The following is an 8,782-nucleotide window of genomic DNA, read 5'->3' as shown; positions in this document are numbered from 1 at the left end:
CTATGACTATATACAGGAACTACAGGGCCAATAGTGACCAGGGCTGTGAGAGGATCAGGAATATTTGATGCTGCAGGAACTTTAAATCCCCTAACTCCTTTCCATCGAGTTCTGCTTCATATTTACAAGAGTAGCCTCCACTGCATTAGGGTTCACATTTACGTGTGCAGTAGCAATTCCAGAATTTCCACTAATGTTAATGCTTCCATCCTCTGTTGCTTGAGTCTCTTGTCATTAGATTTGCTGTCACAGTCTTCACCTCTGATTCCCTTGCCTCATTTCCTCTCTCTCTCTTTTTCTTATCTTGTCTTCCCTTCTCAAATTTGTCGCTGGTCAATGCTGGCTATTGCTTACCTCCCTCTATCATGTCAGTTCCCTACCTCTTCTGTTCTGCGTACAACCTTGCATCAGCATAGGTACCCACTGATTTTCTAGCTCTTCCCTGATATCTTTGTTTCTCTCTGGCATGAGCCGCACACTCCCAAGCATTTAGCACCTCAAACTGCGTAAGTCTAGACTGAGGCTTTATCTCATATGAAATCCTCCTTAAGTTCTCCATAATTCTCACATTAAATGTACCATAGCGGGAAATCGCTAGTGCACCTTCTTTCTCAGTGAGGTTGTACCATTATTTAAGCCAGATACAAGTGTGTAGCCCTATATCTATTGCCATATAATGACCTGCAGCATCATCAGGTGACTATTCTCCCTCTCTAACTGGTATCGACACATCTCCCCTAATCAACTCATGTATAGCTTTAAAACATTTCATTTTCAGGTAAATATGTCAATGATCACAATTAGAATTGTTTGTTTCAAAGCATAAATTAATCATCTTTTCAAAATTTGGTTTACAATCAACAACCAATAGCAGCACAACACTCTATGACATGGACAACGAATAGCAGCACAACTTGACACCAACTGACCAATGCCAGCGCACCACCCTATGACGTTAGTCTTACTCCTTGCAGCGGTTCACCCTTCTTTACAATAAAGAAACTGACAGTATTCAATCATGCAAGAAATCATTCAGAACAATACTTTCCGATCTACTATGACACACATGTGAATAAAACCTTGACCTGCGTGTATTCACACTGATCAGTACAGTTCCCCTCTACGCAAAAGGTTCTCTGAACTAATCATATCTCATTTTCACACATAAAGATAAATGCCCTTATCTCAATTGTAAGTATTCAACAGTGAGCGACCCAATATACCCTTGAGGGCTTGGGTAAGTAAATAGAAGGGTAAGAGATGCCTTCAAGGGAATTAGTTTATGACGTTTTTTTTAGTGATTGAATACATTCTCAAAAGGACAAAAAAATGGTCCCATAACAGAGTTAATCAATGATTATATGATTTGGTCAGATACAAAAACTACTTTTTACATAAAACACAAACAACAAAAAACAACAGCACAGGTGTATATGAAAATTTAGAATTTATCCAAAGCAAAATTAAGAGGCAAACAGATTTTATAATACAAATATATCAACAGGCCTACAGGTAGAACAACAGTGTATCAATCTTATACTCTGTAGGTCCAGATCAAACCTATCCTATTTCAAACTATTGTAGGATAAGGGCGAAGGTCGACGTTTCGGTCTCCTATGTATTCATCATTTGAGGGTTAGTTATAGAAAACAGCCACCTCCATTTGAGGCGTGACCCCAGAATCTGAGTAAAGTTTCCAGAAATGGTCATACCAGGCCTGGCCGGGATGTGATTCGGGTGTGGTTGCGCCCCTGTATATTGCCCCAAGTAACTAGGGACTAACGATTTGGGGTCTTTCTCAGCACATGCTTCCTTTAATTGTTGCCATCGGAATTCATCCAGCGCCCTTCTCGCAAGATGCAAAGTTGCCTTGTAGCACTTCCTAGAAGTTTTGATTAGCACGCTCTCTTTGGCTCTGATTGCTAAGGCTAAATTTGAGCACTCCCATCTACAGTCCATTGAGTACCATGAGGATGTTCTATTGAGGTACTGGGCCTTCGGTCCGACCTCAGGACTGTGAAGTAAGAGAAGAGCTGAGTCGGTCGGTCAAAGATACGTGAGTGGGCGGTGACTACTTTGGCCGTTCTACTAGTACTTGAAACCAAGGACTGGAGCTCGAGGGTACCCGCTGTCAAATCACGCTGCATGCCCTTAATCATATTCTCATGCAGAACAAATTTTTGCCATTTTTGTGAACGCCTATCGTTGGATGAATAGACTTCCTTGGTGTTACTCAGAGATAGGTTACTCATGGGATTGGAAGGATCATCGCACAGGGGCTTCACGCTAAGGCAGAGAGGATTGTGGTTGCATCGGTTGTGACACCCACATTCATGTCGACCAGGTCACTCCAGAGTCTCACGTCTACGCTTCGGGATTTCAATTTGAGCGCTAACCGCATCCATTTTTTAACTGGGGGAAGATATAAGGAAGGGACAGCCTATTTGAAATCATCTTCTTGCATGCCAGTTAAATCCTCTTTATCGAGGGTCTCGAAGGTGGTGTTAAAATCGCCTGCTACTATTGATCTCGAGTAAGGTGGGCACCTGGCTAGGTTCTCTTCCAAAAAGGTAAGTGGTGACGAAGGTCTCCCCCCTTTGGTCCCCATCACGCAGATGTTAAACGGATCAAGAGACCAGGGCATGGGCCAATACCTCCCTTGGGGTCCTTGAGAAGGATCCCGAGAATGTCTAGGCTAACACTAGGGAGGAGGGTGATCTGACAGCCCAATGTGATCCCTACCCAAATGATCAGTCCCCCTGCCTGGGGCCCTCTCCCTCGAGTGGTTGCTGGTGAACAATAACATGCATACCCAGATTTAAATGGGGGAACCAAGCTCCAGGTCTCCTAGGAGATACAAATATCGTATCCTCCGATTAAATTATTACAATGGGGAAAAAGTATTTTATTGCTTAGTCCTGCCACGTTTCAGGATACTATTCTGAGCCGTCAATAGGATTCAGGGCTAGAGAGCAATGCAGCTCTTGAGCTAGCAGCGCAATAATTACTGGGAGCCTGGATCAATACTTGGGAATTAAGGTTCGTGCTGGGGTCCGACCCTTTAAAATTAGTCAATAAACTGCCCCATCTGCTGCTGGCAAAGTTCCAGCCCACATCATATGAGTGGACTTATATGGGTCCGGTGGATGAGCACTAGTGGTTGTGTTAATGGGATATGTATGAAGAAGCCTAGCATGCTGGTACTCCTCTCCCAAGAGTCAGTCATTGGTCTCTAATTGAGTGCCTCTGGTTGTTCCATACAGAGGAGGGGGTAAGTTGGAATGTCTCTGCTCTAGGGTGAAATAGCGTTTAAATTGAATTAAAGAAGCGTCAGGGGAGCAGGTTTGGTATTCTAGAGCAAGGAAATTTTCGTCCAGCTTTACCCCTTTGTGTGTAAGTTCAATACAATTGAAGGGCTGGTCAAGGAGATACATCTTCTTGCTCTTACGAAGTCATCACGAATCATGGAGTGGCATCCCTTACATGACGGATCCAATAGATAGCTTTGTTGATTAGTGAAAATTCCCCCTTATAACCCATTCTTCCACTGAGTTTGGAGACATTGATCATGTAGAATTTCCGGACAGGTGGCAAGCAGGGGGGATCTAATGATATTGATTGAAGCCTACCTTGTTTTGGCTGTGCTAACCCCTGTTGCAGATCATTACTTCTTACTCCATGAAGATTAGCAGGTCTATTCTCTGCCATTGCGCTAGGAAGGTAATTAGTTTGATTAACGTTAGGTTCAGGTAGTACTTGTTTGTGTGGAATAGCAACAGGGTGAGGATGAAGGTACCTATTGGGGGAGGGGTCCCATTTTGGGGTACTGGGAACATGTGGAGTGGGTCTGGCAAGAGTGAATTGGTTGACAACTCCCAGAGTGGACTCAGTAGACAATGGAGATCAAGGTCCGTTCTGCAGTAATTATTTAACTAACGTAAGGCCGTCTTTCATGGATCTCATGGCCCCTACCTCTGCTCTACGGTGGTTAATGTGCTGGTGAGTGCACCAGTTCTGACAGTCTATATTGGGTGGAGGTGTCATTTCACCTAGCACATCAGTGGGCTGATAGATAGTGTCACCCTTTGGGTCATCAGTCAGGTCCGGAAGGCGAGTAAATCTATTTGTGCATTGGAGAGCGAGCAGAAGCTGGTTAGTGGGGATGCGCGTAGGGTTGGGAGGTGGTGAGTGAACTCTCACGGTATGGAGTGCTATCCCTTGAGTGCTCAAGGACATCCCCTTGGATATTGATCTCCTGAACATATCAGGGATCACTGTTAAGCCGCTAGGGCTGGTGGTGGTACAGGTGAGAGATTTACTGGCAGCAGCGCATGAAGTAGTAACTGGCTCTGCATCTAAAATGCCTTTGCATTCATTCATCAGGAAATCGATGCGATCTAAGACACAATTACTGCCAGAGTGGTTGGATGATTTTTTTACTTCTTTCCCCTTTTCTGCCGGCCTACCTCCAATGCCCTCCACCGCTTTCCTTGTCCACATCCCAAGCCTCAAGTCTCAAGCCTCAGAGGGAACAGCCTGAGACAAAGTAAGGTCAAGGGTCCAGGCCTTATCTACCAGTTTTAAACAAATAACTAGACAGAGTCCCTAGAACACTTGGGTTGACAAGAGGTTGTGTGCCACCGAGGGACTTTAGCCCTCACCATGAAGCAGATTGAAAGTACCAAACAAAAAGTCCCTTTAAAGGTCACAAGATAAGAAAATACTCCAAAAAACAAGGTAAACCTCTCGCAAAGAGCAGATGGAGAAGCTTGAGAGGTCTAATATGACCATTTAACTGAGTGGTCTTGCTCAATGTCAAGTGCTCGATGTCAAAAGGCAGGTTGAAGACGACCACATAAGTGGTGGTTCGACTAAAAGGGCCAAAACCTAATCCTGGGCCAACAAACAAGCAAGCATGAAAATTACAGTACTCGTGGTGCAGCAATCTGTCCACAAAAAAAATCGTCAGAAAACCAGACACAAGGGGGGTGGCCCTGCCCTGCTTCTTCCTGGCAATGACGGGCTCTGCAGGTTCCTTTATGCGCCTCCTGGTGCTGTCACGTGGTGCAGGTGAGCGGGGCAGTCTTGGGTCTGTGGTTTCCGTGCCCAGGCCAGTCTCAGGAAGATTGGCATCCCGTGCAGCAGGGCTCTGCAGGTTCCTTTATGCACCTCCAAGCATGAAAATTACAGTACCTCGTGGTGCAGCAATCAGTCCACAAGGGGGGGGTGGGCCTGCCCTGCTTCTTCCTGGCAATGACGGGCTCTGCAGGTTCCTTTATGCGCCTCCTGGCGCTGTCACTTGATGCAGGTGAGCGGGGCAGTCTGGGGTCTGGACTTTCAGTGCTCAGCCCGGTCTCAGGACGATTGGCATCCGCAATAATATTTAAACAACACAATTGCAGATATATATGAGAACTGCAATTTGCTTTTACTTCAAGGAAAACATTAGTATTAGTATGCCCACACACATATATACGTCAAGATGGCACTCTCGATGCACCTTCTGTATCGATTTTCAGTGCACTACATTACACCAATAAGGTTACATCGCACAAGTATATAAGGCCATTAGTAAACATATATTAAAATTAAAGCCAGTTGATGGGGGTCCCGGAGAAGTCAGTGGTTACTGGGATCCAAATGTACCACTGTCCGGTCATTGGGTCTCTGTATAAAAGGCTCCAAGACTGGAAATAAAGTACCACTATTAGAGTCACTGAATAGTGAGCCAGAGCAATCTGAGGCTTGTTGTTTACCATTGTATGCTCTTACCGTTGTCATGCTATGAAATGCACCATATAGTGATTATTCTGTCTGTCTTTTTGCCATTTTGTACAAGCATTTTAACCTGGATTTTACATTTTTTTATTGTTTTAAAGTTTTTATGTGCAATGCTTTTATGACTTGTATAGTTGAATAAAGCTTCTTTTGATTGATTGGTTAGCAATAGTGCTTGAAATACGGAATAATGTTAGTAGTACGGAAAGCACTGACAAAGACAAAGACATTAGGTCAGGTATAAATTAATTTCTTAAGTGTAGACAGTTGCATTGCTGGAGAATTAATGGTTGTGGGGTTGGTTGGGTTTGTTTTGTTGATCTTTTGTGGATCTTTCTTTGAAGGGGATTTTGAGAAAATAGGTTAAGGATCTGTGGATATATGTCTAACATGACTTCCAGTTGTTCTACGTCACCTTAGACTACTAAATCTAGGACTGGCCTTTTCTTTTACAAGTTATAGGTATGGGATGTGTTAGTCTAACTTGTTCGATTGAAATAAACAATGTAGTGTGGAATATATATGTATAATCAATGAAAAATATAAAAGGTTAAAGTGAGATTTTAGTTAGGAAGTAGGCATTTTTAGTTTTGTTTTATCTTTTGTGAACCCCTTTGTATACATATTTTAAAAAGTTTGAATATAAAAAATATTAATTTACAACACCTGCCTTCGAATTATGTTCTTTCTCTGTAAGTAATTTTTTTCTGGATCGATTTTCAAATAACTGTGAATTGTATTATTGATGTCATAATCTGACAGATTGACTTGCTTAAAGTATCAAATATTTGTCTTAATAATTCCTTTGTGAGCACTTTTCATATATTATATCAATGCTTACCCAAGCCCACATGGGAATAATGGGTAGCCCTTTTTCTTCTTACAGTTAGAAAATTGCCATTTTCTTGCCCCAACTATATTGTGTCTGCAGCCTGTATCCTGGGTCACATGATTAGGTGTAGATGGCAGTTGGTCCTTGTGTTTTGTTACCAGACAGTAAGGCAAAGGCTGGTGTTGGCACGATTGGCCACTTTCATTTAACGAGGGGGAGGAGCTGTCACCTACCACACTTACATATTACAAAGGCTCTGCCTGATGACACTCACAAAGGGTTTGTCACTAGTCTTTTATGTCCCCAGACAATCTGGAGTCAGGGCAGGAAGGAATGGAATGACTCACACCTCAGAGATGGGGAAACCTCCAGAACCTTCTCCTTCAAAGTGGGCACCAGGTACAAATATCAAACCCAACTCTTAAGTACACATCCAGACCTGTGGAAGGTACGCTGCTTTTCTGTAAGAAGGACTGCCACTCTGGTGCCCTATCTGTGCTGCCCTAGTGCCCTCCTGCAGAGTGAGCAGGACTGGACTTGCATCTTAAACTCAGGGCCACCAGGGTGACTCCAAGTGGCCTCCTGATCAGAACAGGCTCCAACAACCTTGTACACAGCACCAGGATTCTGCCAGCTGCGAGTCCTTCTCTCCCAAGTGGTGCCAGTCCTTGACCCTTGGAAGTGGGCCTGAAAGTGCTCTGCCAGCCCAGCTGTGGTCCCAGCAGAACCGACGCAACACAAGGCATCGCCTCCCATGGAGGCACTGTTGAAAAACAGTATTAATGAGACCCTGTTGACACTTAATGTCACATTTCAGGGACATAAGGACACCAAGATTGATCTGGTGGGTTTCTTTGAAACTGCGATTTGATTAAGGGGTTGTGAAGTGCACAGGAAAGTGTATGTCTCACATTGTAGGCTGGACATTCTTGGTTGGCATCTTCAAGCCTGTTTTGCTATTAGTCTTAAACCTGGTGTTGTGCATCAGATATTAACTGTTGCTATAAATCAACCTGATATACTTGTTACTGGGCTTATTCAAGAAGAACAAAGATATTATCAAAGAACAATTAGGATTGTTGAATGGTTTTGAGCTTGTCATAAAAGAGGCGTTGGTCCTGTGAAGCACAAGTTAAGGGGAGTGCCATTGAGTGTGAGAGATAGTTTGAATGGGATAATCTGTGCAAAGATGGTGTGATTGAATGAATAGAGTCATCTCTTTGGTTATCACCTATGTTGGTTGCTCTGATAAAGAACAATTAAATCAGAATGTGTATTTAACTCAGGAGTTTAAATTAAGCCATTTAGGTGGATGGCTAACATTGAGGAATCATGTGTACTTTAGCTGGTGCTGAAGGTTTTTCCAAACTTGATTTAAGGTCTGCATACCAACAAATTGTTTTAGCAAAGGATTCTAGGCACTTTTTTTATTTTTTTATTAAACATTTAAAAAAAAAAATTCCACATATTCCTGTATATGTTACAGCATACAGCAATTTCACAAGTGGTTATACATACTTTACACTATTTACAATTATTACTCTGGAACATTATGTCATAAACAAAAATCCCGTCAAACCTGCATATAATATGTGCTAATCATTACGCACAGGGGGAAAAAGGAACGTAAGTAAACAAAGTAAGATAAGAAGAGAGAGAGTAAAATAACCACCTTCCCTCAACTATCCTGGTTTTAACCTACTATTTTTCCAGCTTGTGATGGGCTGCCATATCCTTTTTCCTAATAACTTAGCTCTCCTTCCTTTCCTATCATAGATTGCCTTTTCCAGATTATACATAGAAAGAAGTCTTGAGATCCAGATTTGGAACGGGGGGGAAACCTTGTCCAGCCAGGTTCTTGCTATACAGATGCGAAGCACCGCCAGTGAGACAAAAATAAATTCTACTGGAAAATCGTCTGATGTATCCCCCACACCCAACATAATTAATTCATCTGTAAGCTTTATCTTAATCTTAAGTGATTTATCCAAGAACTCTTTAATAGCCTTTTTCAGAGTGAACAATTGAGGGCATTGTGAAAACATATGTATAATGTCTGCTTCATTTGAGTCACAGCGGGGGCATGTTATTCCAGTTGTTCCACCCCACTGGGCGATTCTGGCTGGGGTATGATATAGTGAGAACACAGTCTTAAAGTGTTGTGATTGCAAA

Source organism: Lissotriton helveticus, chromosome 6 (assembly GCF_964261635.1).
Source record: "Lissotriton helveticus chromosome 6, aLisHel1.1, whole genome shotgun sequence".
Classification (NCBI taxonomy): domain Eukaryota; kingdom Metazoa; phylum Chordata; class Amphibia; order Caudata; family Salamandridae; genus Lissotriton; species Lissotriton helveticus.
The sequence above is the reverse complement of the archived record's forward strand: the minus strand, read 5'-3'. Positions refer to the sequence as shown.